The sequence below is a fragment of the Myotis daubentonii genome, chromosome 7, assembly GCF_963259705.1.
Source record: "Myotis daubentonii chromosome 7, mMyoDau2.1, whole genome shotgun sequence".
Taxonomy (NCBI): domain Eukaryota; kingdom Metazoa; phylum Chordata; class Mammalia; order Chiroptera; family Vespertilionidae; genus Myotis; species Myotis daubentonii.
Window position 1 is genome coordinate 14,384,438 of NC_081846.1, and position 13,986 is coordinate 14,398,423.

Genomic DNA, 13,986 nt, shown 5'->3' on the forward strand with positions numbered 1-13,986 from the left:
AGGATGAATATAAAGCACCACATGACACATGCAACAAATGGTGATTGTTGTTGTACAGTTTTTATACCGACGCTCTCTGAAGTTTAGTCAGATTTCTTTAAAAGTCTCTGTGTTGGATTCCAGTGCTGGGGAGAGGGGAAGGTTAGCACGAACAGTCAGAGAATGGCAGACAGATGGACCTACATTTTGCTGAGAGAAACCCCAATTCTTTATGCCCTTAAAGTGATGGAACCGAGCAGAAAGGTGAAATCACTCATTGGACAACTTGATTAGAACATGCGACTGGCGTTGGGATCTTTGCCGTCATAGTCTTCACTTAAGTAAGGCTGTGTACACTCCATCACTTCATAAAATTTTTAAGTTTTACCCCGTTTCCTCAAGCTACACGTTCCCCTTCATCTACACTATCACCAGTTTGAGGCTATAAGTATGAAAAGGGCTATCTTTAAGAAAAACATTTTTAAGCTGTTATATGATTTTCGACACACCCCATATATATACACTTGCTGTGTTTTAGGCACTACTTGGATTCTTTTAATCTGTTAAAAAGTAAAGCTAACATAATACTTTTGGACACTTCCAATTCTTTTTGTGTTGATGATGTCCTTTTCTTTTTAACTCTTTGTTTTATCTCTGCTCAAAAGTAGAACTTTAAATTCTGTAAGTAGTAATTAGAACAACTGCTGGGTTTGCACAGAAACTCGCTAGTTCCTCAGGATATTCCTTGTTCTATTTTTTAATGTACATTTTTAAAGGTAATAATAAAATCAACTTTGACCTTCTGAAATCTTCAAATGAACCAATTAGGCAAGAGAAAGGACTAGGTCAGTGGTTCTCAACCTTCCTAATGCCGCGACCCTTTAATACAGTTCCTCATGTTGTGGTGACCCCCGATTTTATTGTTACAAATTGAACATAATTAAAGCATAGTGATCAATCACAAAAACAATATGTAATTATATATGTGTTTTCCGATGGTCTTAGGCAATCCCTGTGAAAGGGTCGTTCAACCCCCAAAGGGGTCGCGACCCACAGGTTGAGAACCGCTGGACTAAGTAATGAGCAGAATGGGAAAACTCAAACAAGAATAGGAAGTCATGGAAAAGTCCTAAAATGGCGTGTGTTTTGTTCTTTTGTGTATAAGTGTTTTAGGCAAGCAAGTTTTGAGTAAAAAACATAAGGAAATGAGAACATGTGGTAAGTTGCTTTTGCAGTCCTTTCCTAGGCAGAGATTAGTAAAGCAAAGAACAGGACAAAGTAATTGTAAAAATCAGCACAGTTCCCCACAGCATCTGTTTACACAGGAGCTCTGACTGCAGGCGCCATGCCTCCCATTGTCATCTGGATTCTTGTTCTAAGTTGCCAGGAGGAGATGACAATGTTTCCCCTATTTATCTTCCTTCTCCTCTTTCTTTCCTCTCCTTTACTTTTCCTCCTCCTTAACTTCCTTTCTCCTTATTCCCCTTCCTGTGCTTTTAAATTCAGTTTGATATAGAGGGACTTTTCTGATTTGCTTACAAACATTGCCCTTTTTCCTGGTACCAATACCATTTTGTTTGGTCGAAGTAAAATCAGTGAATTAGAACTCCTGCTGCTACCCAAATTTATTCCATGTGGTAGAACCCTGAAGCCTACAGTGGAGCCCCTGAAGCTGTTTTCATGCTGCAATAAACATAGGAGCAAAGTCAAAAGCAGACAAAGGTGAGTTCAATTGCCACAAATACTAGAGGCAAGTAATGTGCTGGCTTAAATTCACTCTGACATATAAATGAGTGTTAAATCTTTTGCTGAAACAGAAATTGATGAAGGGGAGGGCAGAAATAGGAAAGGGTATGTGGCCCTTTAAGAAGAAGGGAGCTGTCGGCAGGGGAGAGAGAAATTTGCAGAAAAAGGAAGCGAGAGCACGGAAGGTCAGCTGGGTCTGGATCTCCACTTTGGCTTGACCCCACTCTATTCTTCAATTCATGATGTGTCCAGTGATATCCATGCAAAATCAGACAGGAAATAAATACCTATCTGATAAAAATGGGAAGCATCTACAGAATGCCAGGCAGTCACAGCCTAATTGAGTCTCAGGTTTGGGCCAGCCAGCAACACCTAACCCCAGCTCAGCTCCTGAAACCCCTGCCTCCTCCCATCTCACCTGACAGGTTGGGCAGGGTTGATATTTCCAAGTTCATCACTAATCTCGTTTCCCGAGCAAATGGGCATTCTTGTGGTGGTTTTGTTGGTTTATGGACCTTCCATATTCTCAGAAATTGAATAGCCCTAATTTTGACAATTCCTGTCTCACCCAAAAAAATCCATGGCAAAAGCCATTTGTCATTTGCTGAGCACTGATTTGAATGTTGCACTGTCTGCGTGTAGAATTGGTTTGTGAAACTAGAATATCTCACTGAGGTTTAGTTACCCCTTCCTCCCAAAAGTAATAAAGGACTTTTTTTAAAATGTTGCTTCCAAAGTTATATTATATCATTATCCCCAAATTTGGGGTTAGCAAAGGTCTCCTGACAAATATTTTCTCCATGAATGTCAATAATCTACAGCAGTATTTATATACATAATAATAATTGCTTCATTTATTGCATGCTTATTATAAATCAGGAACTTTATATGTATTAGCTCATTTATGGTCAAAATAATCCTATAACAGGACATACTATTATTCCCATTTTACAATGATACAATTGAGATTCAGTGCACTTGAGCTACTAATTAGTGGAGATGGTTGGACATGAGCCCAGACAGCTGACCTCAGAAGCCTGTGAGCTGAACCACTACATTTAAGGCCACTGTATATGCCTCTAGCTACTATGTGATGCCTTGACATGAATCTTGTACAATAGGCCAGAAGCTCTTCAAATGCAATGTGTCCAGACTTAACTCAATTTCAGATACTTAGTGCCAAGGCTAGGACTATAGGAAGATGGTCAACGTATTTGGAAGTAATGTGCGAAGGAACCTCCGTGGTGGGTAGGGAGACACCCTGCATTTTTCCATTATATATCTGGAGTCATGGCTATCTATGATGCCATAGAGATGCACTGAACAAGGCTTTGCAATATGATGTGGAATAGGTAAATGTTCCTTTCTTCATATCTGGACCTTACATTGATTTAAGGGACCTTTGGTAGTATTTACTGGGAGCTAGCATGACTATTCCACTGGCTTTTAGAACATTAAGTGAATAGTTTCTCTCACCTTAACCAGAAAGGTTCTTTCTCTCTCTCTCTCTCTCTCTCTCACACACACACACACACATACACACACACACACTCCATCTCCTTCCTTCTTGATTAAAATTACACTATACTAGGTGTGGTTCCAAACTTCCCAAACAGAATAGCTGACCCAACACCTTTTCCCCAAGCCTGCATTCTTACTTCTTTTTTTTTTTTTTTAAATATATTTTATTGATTTTTTACAGAGAGGAAGGGAGAGAGATAGAGAGTTAGAAACATCGATGAGAGAAACATCGATCAGCTGCCTCCTGCACATCTCCTACTGGGGATATACCTGCAACCCAGGTACATGCCCTTGACCGGAATCGAACCTGGGACCCTTCAGTCTGCAGGCCGATGCTCTATCCGCTGAGCCAAACCGGTTTCGGCTGCATTCTTACTTCTTAAGGAAAATCAAGTTTGGAGAAGAAATGAGAGCTCCCGCCTCACCTCTGCACATTCCTAGCCTTGCAGGCTGCTCCAGTTCCAAACATGAACACTGCTCAGTCTGGCCATTTCTGAAGCCTAGGTAGTTACCCACCAAAGGAAGCAATAGTGTCACCCCATCTGCCTCAGCAATGCAATCTTGGTTGTTATTCAGTTGGATACTCTTGGTGATGACGCTTTTAGAAGTGACTACAGCCTCTTTAGGGAATTTCAAATGTATTTGGAATAGAACAACAGAATACATTTTTTTATAAAATTAAGTATAACAAAGCCATTTCTCTACCAGCTATTTCAGCGGACCAGAGTGCTTATGTCAGAAGCCCCAGAATGCCTTAAGAATATTTGTCTCATTATCTCCATTATTTTCCCCTTCAGGGAACTGTCCCTAATAAACTTCACTATGTCTCTTCTCCTGGCTACTTTTAATATGAGCCAAGGGAAAGATTTCAGAAAAGCACGAGTTCTTTTCTGCCCGGGCTTGCAAACTGTCTTTTGCAGCAGATGCATCTGTTAGTAAAGGTTGAGACAAGCTGTGCAGCATAAGACAACTTATTGAGAGATGACTCTGAAAAGATCCTCTTCCAAGGAATGTTTAACCCCTTAGTACCTTTTCATGCCAGCAGGATCTTTAACTTAATGGCCACAGAAGACTAGATGATACCTTCTCACCATCTTAAAGTAATGTTAGCACCTTGAAACCAAGAGGACCTATTCTTCAGGGGCCCCAACTTACCTGAAGAATAGCTCAGGTTCAAGTACCATTTCAAGTTCTCACCTTCTCTGAGGGGGCCCAGGATGGCCGAGTTTGATAAAGATCCTCTTTAGGAGGACTAGAATCCCTTGGCATTCTTTATATGTCCAAGAAGACCCCAAACTTAAAGCCAAATTCTCAAGAAGCTGAGAACATCAGAAAACTCCTAAATTAGTTCTCAAACCCCCTTCCCCTCTTATCTTCTTTTTGTCTCATTCTGAGAATAAAATCAGCATGGTTTCTAGCTACAGATTGAGGGTAGCCTAGGTATTCATACCACCAGGCTCAATGGGCTCATGACACAACTGGAGTCATCTCTGGGTGTCCTATTTCCCTTGTAACTTTATTTGCCAGTGTGTTAGCTGATATATCAGGTCACACAATTCAAGCCAGGGATGACAGACTCTTGAAGAGTATATGGCCACGTGCCAGGAGAACAAGAAGCCACAAGATAAACATGGTACATTTTCCTGGGGTGCAATAATAGGGGAAATGCCATTATTTTAGAACATTACAAACTAGAGTACAATGCAAACTTGGGAGTCAAATGCAAAATTCATGGACTTTTCCCCCCTCCTTACAAAATAGGCATTTATTTTCTCACAGCTCTGGAGGCTGGAAGTCCAAGATCAAGGTCTGGCAGGTTCGTTTCAGGTGGGGACTCTCTCCCCGGCCTGAAGGTGGCTGTCTTCTCACTGTGCCTTCACATGTCAGAGAGAGCCAAAATTCATGGACTTTTAAAATACGTCTTAAAATGTCAAATAAATTTTGAGTTCAAAGCAAGAGCTTCCAACCGTTTCCCCAGATCTCAGGGGGTCTAGATGTTTCTTTTCCTCCTCCACGAGAGACACTTTAATGGGTATTTGAGGGGGAAAAACTCTCTTGTTGTTGTTGTTGTTGTTGTTTAACATCGTACATTTATTTCAAAATGCATGTCATACCCTCACATTTTCATAGTTTTGTTTTCATCTTTTTTTAATTTCCTTTTATTGTCTAAAGTATTACAAAAATAGTAGTAGATATGTCTCCTTTTTTTCCCCATTGACCTTCCCCCAGCCTCCCCTATACCATGGCCAAAAAAAACCCTCTCTTAATGTACCTCTTCCAGAGCCACTGGAATTTAAAAAAAAAAAAATTCTCTTAATGAAAAAAAAAAATCTGCTACAAAAGGAAAAAAAAAAAACAGAATAAATCATGGAAAAGAAAAAAGAAAGAAGTATTTACAGGAGTCATCATGCTATGGCATTGACCTCATTTGATGAAGGTGGAATCTGAGAATCAGAAGGTGAGTAAGTTGCTCAACATCACAAAACTGTAAGTGACAAAGGCCAAGCAGGTGATGAGTGGAAAGAGTGAGTTAAGAACTTTCCCAAAGCTCCCTGTCACTGCCCAGAGTCAACCGTCCACTCCACCCGCGTGAGAGAGCCTGTGGGTTTCCCTCCGTTGATGCGCAGCCACAGCACTGCCAACCTGCTCTCTGAATGACCCTGTCCATGTCCCTAACAGCACAGCAGTGCCCTGCCACACTCCGGAAGGGAGGGTAAGTTTGGGTTTATTCCAGCTGCATTGAAATACAATGAACATATAACGTACTAGTTTTAGGTGTACATCATGATGCTTTGAAATGTGTATATGTTGCAAAATGATAAGTTTAGAAAAATCCATCATCTCACACAGTTATAATTTTTTGTGTCTACTGAGAACTTTTAAAATTTACTCTCTTAGCCACTTTTTAAAACTGTAATCACCAGGCTGCACATTATATCCCCAGAACTTATTTATCATGTAACTGGAAGTTTTTACTTTTGACCTATTTCCCCTATTTCCCTAACCCCTGCCTCTGGCAATCCCCAATCTATCCTGTTTCTATGAATTCTTTATTTTAGTTTTCATATATTGAAGTGAGATCATACAGTATTTCACTTTCTCCGTCTTATTATTTCACTCAGCATAATGCCCTCCGGGTTGATCCATGTTGCCACAAATGGCAGAATTTCCTTCCTTTTTTATGGTTGAATAATATGTAGATCTCACATTTCCTTTGTCCATTCGTCAATCAATAGACACCTAGATTTCCATGCCTTGGTTATTGCAAATCATAGGAGTTCTCACAAGATCTTTCTGTTGACCTCTGTTTATCCGTCCCATCAGGCTGGGGGGAGTTTTGATGAAACAGACCCCTCAAACAGTTGGAAGCTCTTGGCCCGTGGAATGAGGTATTTGAAGGGACCACAGGGAAGTTTGAAAATGAGCAACCTGAGGATGCCTGACCATTCTGGCCCCCAGTCTCTGATTTTCTCTGGGTATCTCTCTCTGGGTCTCTGAATCTTCAATCTACCCCTCTGTTTCTTCCTCAGTTTCTATTTCTCTCTGCTTCTGTTTTTTCTTTCTTTCTAAAGATTCTGTTTTCCACTTCTACCCATTTTCACTTTATTTGATTTGAAAAATTACATCATCTGCTAACAAGCCTGAGAATATAAGCATCACAATATGTAATTAAAATATGTGAACCAAGTGACGGTATATCCATTGGAGTTTTGTTGAATATTTATTAATTTATTTATTTAGTACAATTTAATTTGCAATAGTTCAGCCTAGACTGTGAGATATTCTGCCTAGGCTATTTAGTTTAAGATTCCACTCTAGGGGCAGTCAGCAGCTGTCCTGGAAAATCCATGTCCAGTTAGCATCATGCTTGGAAGGCTGTTCTAGAAGCAGCTACTACAAATGCTCTGTCTCCTCTATCTCAATCAGCACCCAGTCTTTTACTAATTAGCATAGTGAATTTTAAAAATATTTAAAGAGGCCATTTATCAAATAAATGAATAGCTTCTTCATTGGTATATCACAGAAGTTTCTACCTATTTATATTATACTACTCAAATATCTTATTTTAAAGAAGTGGAATCTGAGCCTGGCTGGCATGGTTCAATGGTTCAGTGTCAACCTATGAACCAAGAGGTCAAGGTTTGATTCCCAGTCAGGGCACATGCCCGGTTGCAGGCTTGATCCCCAGTGTGGGGCATGCAGGAGGCAGCCAATCAATGATTCTCTCCCATCATTGATGTTTCTATCTCTCTCTCTCTCTCTCTTCTTTCCCCTCCAAAATCAATTAAAAAATTTTTTTTAAAAAAAGAAGTGGATATTTGACCCACTTTAAGTTAATTTTTGTATATGGTATAAGGCAGAAACCCAACTTTATTCTTTTGCATGCAGCTATCTAGTTGTACCAGCACCATTTGTTAAGAAGAATATTCTTTCTCCATTGAGTTATCTCAGCACTCTTATAAAGAACCAGTTGACCATAGATATGCAGGTTTACTTCTGGACTTTCATTTATATTCCATTGATAAATATGTCTAACTCTATCCCAGTACCACACTGTCTTGATTGTTGTTGCTATGTAGTAAAGTTTTGAAATTGAGACATACTAGTATGAGTCCTCCAACTTGGTTCATCTTTTTCAAGATTGTTTTGATTATTCTGGGTCCTTTGAATTGCAATATGAAATTTTAACTCCTTTTTAAATTTTCAAAAAGGAAAACTATTCTAATGTTGGTGGGCTATAATATCTATACATGGGCTTTGATTTTTGCCTTCTGGGGATTTAAAAGCAAATAAATCTAAAATTTCTGTAGTTCTATGGCTTCAATATAGTAGGAATTCCCCCCAAAACAAATTCATCCAAATGAATATTCTTTAAATTTCCACTTACACTATTTATTCTCCCCTCTCCTTAACAAGAGAGCCTTTAAAACTGTGCAGTGTGAGAAGCTTTTCCTGCTAAGGATGGTCTCAGACACTTGGCCATAGCTTCCTTCCTTCCAAGATTCTGGACATTGTTCCTGGTTAGTGAGAGAACCAGAGACAACAACAAAAAAATAAGCCCTGTATCAATTTAACAATGTGTGTGTGTGTGGGGGGGGGGGGGGATTCAGAAAACATTCTCTGAAACCACTGTCATTTAAAATTCTTGATCCAGGCATCACCTAATGAAAAGCTGTATGTTCTTACCCCCTTTCATCCCCACTGAGTAATGACATGGTCTCAAGAATCCATATAAAAACCTCCTCTGAAATGAGCACATTGAGAGGCAAGGAAAATGGTGTTGAAAACAATGGAGACCGGCAGAGAGAGGAGAGGAAGGGACAGGGAACAAGATAAGGGCAAGAACCAGTAGGAACAGAGAGGGAAGGAGAATGAAGAGGGGAAGGAAACGGAGAGCTCAGGACGGGAGAGAGAAGCATATGGCAGGTATCAATTATTTACAATTAAAAAAATGCACTTTAACTACAGGAAGAGCACCAAATCCACTCAATAACCATTTAAAAGCATATGGAAATAAAACGCAGCCATTTAAAGGGTGGCAATAACTGTGCGATGCTCTCTGTAATGCCCCTGAAAGAATACAAGTGTTAAGCCTTGGTAAATTACACTTAAAAGTAAGTGTAACATAAAAACAAAATTAGGCATACAAATAACCTCACACTCAGGCATTTTTTAAAAGTCTCTTTCAAACAGTTAATTAGAAAAGCCCCTGAGGAGCGTAACTTTTCTTCTCGCGTATTCTCTTCTCTTGGCAATAACGCCAAGCAAAGGGCAGGATGAAATACACATAGATCCAGGATGCATAGAGGGTCTGCATGAAGTCGTCTGCCCTAGACACAAAGGGAGGGGGGGAGGGGGGACAGAGGCACTGTCATAATTGCTCCCTTCACTTAGTTCAGAACTGAATGAAACCCTTTAAACAAGGGTCACCAAAGTGTGCAGATGGCATCATAGGCTCTGTTTACCAATCGCCCATTTTAACAGCTTCAATGTTCCCGTCAAAATGCAATAAGCCAATCAGAAAGTACTATGAACCTCATGTGTCTATTCTTCATTCACATCTGCGGTATAGTACGTCATGTTTCCAGTGAACCGGACCCAGCCTTAGAAGGGTGTAGGGGAGGAAGGCTGTTCCCTTCTTCCTTCCAGGTTCTTTGGCTGGCCTAGCCGGCATAAAGCAGACTAACAGGAGAAAAATGTAATTTCATATGTGCGGGCGCTCCGAGAGATATTAGATTCAAAGAAGTTACTAGAGCAGGCAGCTTTCTACACCTTTTAGACAAAGAAACAATACATATGCGACGTATTGACAAGACGAAGGTGTTTGGGCTTGGGGTGGTAAATGTGGATAAAGAAGTAACAAGTTTGTTTACACAGCCTTCTGACCCTCACTTCCCTGTCTCTGGTGATAGGATGCCTCTACCCTTCTGCTCAGAGAAGGTTCCTTTCAAAGGAGAGATTTTTTTTTTTCTTTCTTTCCGGGGACAAAGGAGGTCAGAGTGTCCTTCTTGCTGTTTCTTAAGTAACTTTAATTCAAAACAATCAACATGTCAAAGTGGCATATTTTGGGATGGCACATTCTGCTCCTCTTCAGGGGAGAGAATGAAAAAGAGTTTTGTTCCAAGGGGACTGGGTCTGTCTTATTGCCCAATAAGATACCAAATTAAAGTGGGGGGGGGGGGCGGGGAGGCTTGGGGGTAGGGTGTGGCTCCTGGCTGAGTTTGCAGTGTTCCAGCCTGCAAATTCCACCTACAAGTTCAAATCACAGACAAGAGTTCTCTCATCAGTCAACAGTAGCACGTGTCTGTTGACTGTGCTACTATCCTGCCATCCCCCAAATCTCTTCGTATTTGGAATGCAGTATGACACCCACATAATTTCATGAATGTTGCAGCTTGCGGTGGGCAGGGCATTTTTAGGGAGTAGTTTTGGGATCTAACACCTGTGGAAGAGAAGGGAAGGAAGCAAAACTGGGCAGAGAAAGAAGCTGGGCTGCAGTGCAGTTTCAATGGGCGGCTCAGCCCACCCTCTGGGGCCTTCTGAAGATGGCCTGCCACTGCTCCAGTTGGATACGATGGCCAGGCCTCATGGCCTCTTCATCAGTCGGTCATTGGATGTAGCTGCCCCAGGAAGGGGGCTTCATCTGAGACAACCTGGAAGAGGCTGAGTAGGGACAGCGGCTGCCTCGGCTGCCTGCAGCTCCGCAGCAGCTGGGGGTGTCAGACCTTTAGCCCTGAAAGAGGACGCCAGCAGCATCTTCACATCCACCAGAGCGAGCAAACAGAAAAGGCCTTTTTGGGCTCATCTATTCATGGGGAACACATTTCTGGCATCAATTTAGTGGGCATGGCACTGGTCTATGACAACTGATGACTTTAATGTCTTCGAGTACAGAACACGGGAGTTTTATACTCATTTCCTCTCCGGAATTCTCTGTGAGGCAATACTGTATCAAGGACTCATGGGCCCATTTTACACGTAGAAAAACTGATGATGGAGAAACGCAATCAGCCAGAGCCTTTCAAAGGCAAGCCCCCCAGTATTTAAAAGAAAAAGAAAAAAAGGCAACTTGGGAAGATGCTAGCAAACTTTGCCTAGAAATGCAAGCAATCCCCTGACATGGGTTGCAGATGGACATGAAAAGGAGAGATCTAGCTAAGGAAAAAATATCCTGTAGTTTTGGATTCTTTCCCCTTCCCTGTTGGGTTTTTGTTTTTGTTTTGTGTTTTGGGGTGTGTGTGTGTGTGTGTGTGTGTGTTCTTCTTTTCTATCTTTGCAGGTGCTGGAGGGCAAGATTTAGCCCATAAATTATACTCTGACCCCCTTTTCTAAATTTCATTAAAAACATTTTTTTCCCTCATTTATCTGAACATTCCTCTTTCAAGTCTTTCAAAGACACTCCTGGGTCTGTCTTATTGCCCAATAAGTAACCTGCGACTGCTCACGCTGCTGCAATCAGCGTCACCGCTGCCCTAACAACCCACCTAAGTGAGCCGCAGACCGCCAGCACGCACCCTCGTGTGTCGTTTCGCTTAATTAATAAGCGGAACAAAGATTTCAGAAAAGGAAGAAATTTGATTATGCAGCACCGTAATGGCACTCCAGTCTCCTGTAAAAACTGAGTGGGGTCTGTCCCCTTAAAAATCTCCATTTGCTCCACTGTTGTTCCACGGAAATGTCAGCTCGACTCCCCCGCTGCCCACCCCGGGGTGACCTTTAGCTGCATCTCTCAGTAATCCTAAGCCATTAGTCATGCCTGGGTCAGTGATGTGTCAATAACAGCATAATTATTAAAGGAAGCCTTCAGAGGAAGGACAGCAGCCTCGATTCAGAATTAGCTCGACCCACGCCGGCACCATGGCTTGTTGAATAAATGAATGGATGTCGACTAAATGGCCCCTTTACATCTGGAGACCTAAAGACTGTTGATTCCATCCATTCAGGGGGTTATTTGTAGCCGCTAAACACCTTTTTAGAACAATAAGTGGCATGGCTTTTACTCCTGCTGACTGCAACCCGCTCTTCCGAAGTGGAACAAATTTACTGGAGCTAATGGCTCCGGCATTTTAAAAGGCAGTCCGTCCGCGGGGCGTTGGGAACACCTGCACTTTTTGGAGGGGAACCAGATGCAGAGAAGAGCCTCTCCCTCCTCAAAGGAGAGACAACCTTGAGATCCTGAAATCGGAGGTACCGCCAAACCCTATGCCAGGCCGCTGATAGAAACCAAACAGCAAGGTGCTAGTGAAAGAAATGAAGGACCATGAGAGAAGCAGTGTGGCTTCCCAGGTAGCGTCAGGAACACGAGACAGATGCACACATGGGGAGAGAGCCAGGTGAAGACTGGAGTGAAGCTAGAAGAAGGGCCTGGGACAGACCCTTCCTTGGCACCTTCAGAACGAGCATGGCTTTCCCGACACCTTGATCTTGGACATCTGGCCTCCAGGGCCATGAGACAATAAATTTCTCTCATTTAAGCCACTTGGTTCAGGGTACTTTGTTACAGCAGCTCCAACAAACTAATACTCTGGAGTAATAACTTGCAGCTAGCTGGCCTTGTAGGAGTTATGTTAACTTGGGCAGGTTACCTAAACTCCTTGCCCTTCTATTTCCCGTACTACCAAAACAATAATACATGGTTTACCTACCCCACAAATTTATTGTGGAAACCAAATACTGGCAACCCTAACTTTGTTTTCATCTTTTGAAGAGTATTAGGAAAAACTAATTTATGATTCACGAACACATTTAAAACCCCTTTCCTCTTTTCTCCAGATATACAACCTAAAATTTCTCCAAAGCCTCATGCTCTCTCAAATCTCTACACATACACATGCACATCCATACGCCTGCACATACACGTGTACACACACACACACACACACACACACACACACACAGCCTGATACCCAGGAACCATGGCTTTTTCTCTCTTGTCCTCCCTTGCTGACACAATACTTTTCTCCCGGTCCCCATTCTCCACCCCCAAGTCCTCCCCAAATGTGTCACCACCAAGTTTTCTGCTCTAGCCAGCCAGTCACAGCTCCTTTAGAAACCCCGGTGGCCCAGAAGTACCAAGTGTCTGCTCCTCCCTTGCTGCTCAGCTGCTCAGGGAAAAAAGCATGAGGCATTCCCTAGAATGCGTAGTTCTTTTCCAGGTCTGTCAGATTTTCCTAGAAGCAATTCTAGTGAAGCATTTGTAATAAATAAGATTCTTTACCTTGAAATTTGATACATATTTTAAATGTCTAAAAGTAGATGTATCATTAATTTCATTCTTGTACTACCTAGAAGTCTAAGCTACTGTTGCGTTTAAAAGAAAACTGGCAGTCTGAGAAAATCATATACAAAACTGGCACTATTTAGATAAGCCTCAAAAATTATATTGCTTAGGCATACCTGGATATGTAACAAAACCTTTTTTTTAAGAAGCAAGGGGAAAAATTTTAAAGAAGCAAGGGAGCAATAAAAACAAAATTTAGGATAGTGGTTTTCTCCTGGGGAAGGGGTAATGTTCTAGGTGTTACCTTGAATGAGTATTATACTTTAAAATTCTATAAGTATTGAACTTATAACTAGCATACACCTTACAATACATTCTTTGATATGTATCATATTTAAAAATATGTATTTTTAAAAGACAGCAAGAACCCTAATTGGGGCACTGTATCAGTCAGGTTCTTGGAGGCAGGGAAACTAACTTTAGCTTATTTAAAGAGAAATAGAACTTATCATTAGGTGCTTAATGAAACCTACATAATTTTATTAACCAATGTCACCCTAATAAAGTCAATTATTTAAAAAAGAAAAAGACATTAGGTGGCTCACAGAATAACCGGAAGGATCAGACAACCAGGTCAGGGAGTCAGCCAAGAACTCGGGCAGCAGAGCTAGCCTGGGAAGACATCCCTGAACACAGACATTACAGCCTACATCTCCAAAGCCACCCACATGGGACACGGAGGAGAGCCCCAGAACCCTGCCACACCGCCTCCCAAAACGGGATGGGGCGCAGCTGCTGCCACCAGGCGTCCTCATGGCTCCTGCTATTGGCACTTTCCAGCTCGAGCTTCCAGTTCTGGGTGGATGAGTCTAATTGGTGGAACCAAGGTCATGTGCCTGTGTCCTCCATGCAAGAGAGGCTGGGAAGTGCTCTAAGAAGCATGCTCTGTCTCCCCCAGGACTTATAAGGGAGTGAATCTCCTACACAGAGACTTCAGATGCTAGGTGTCAAAGCAATTA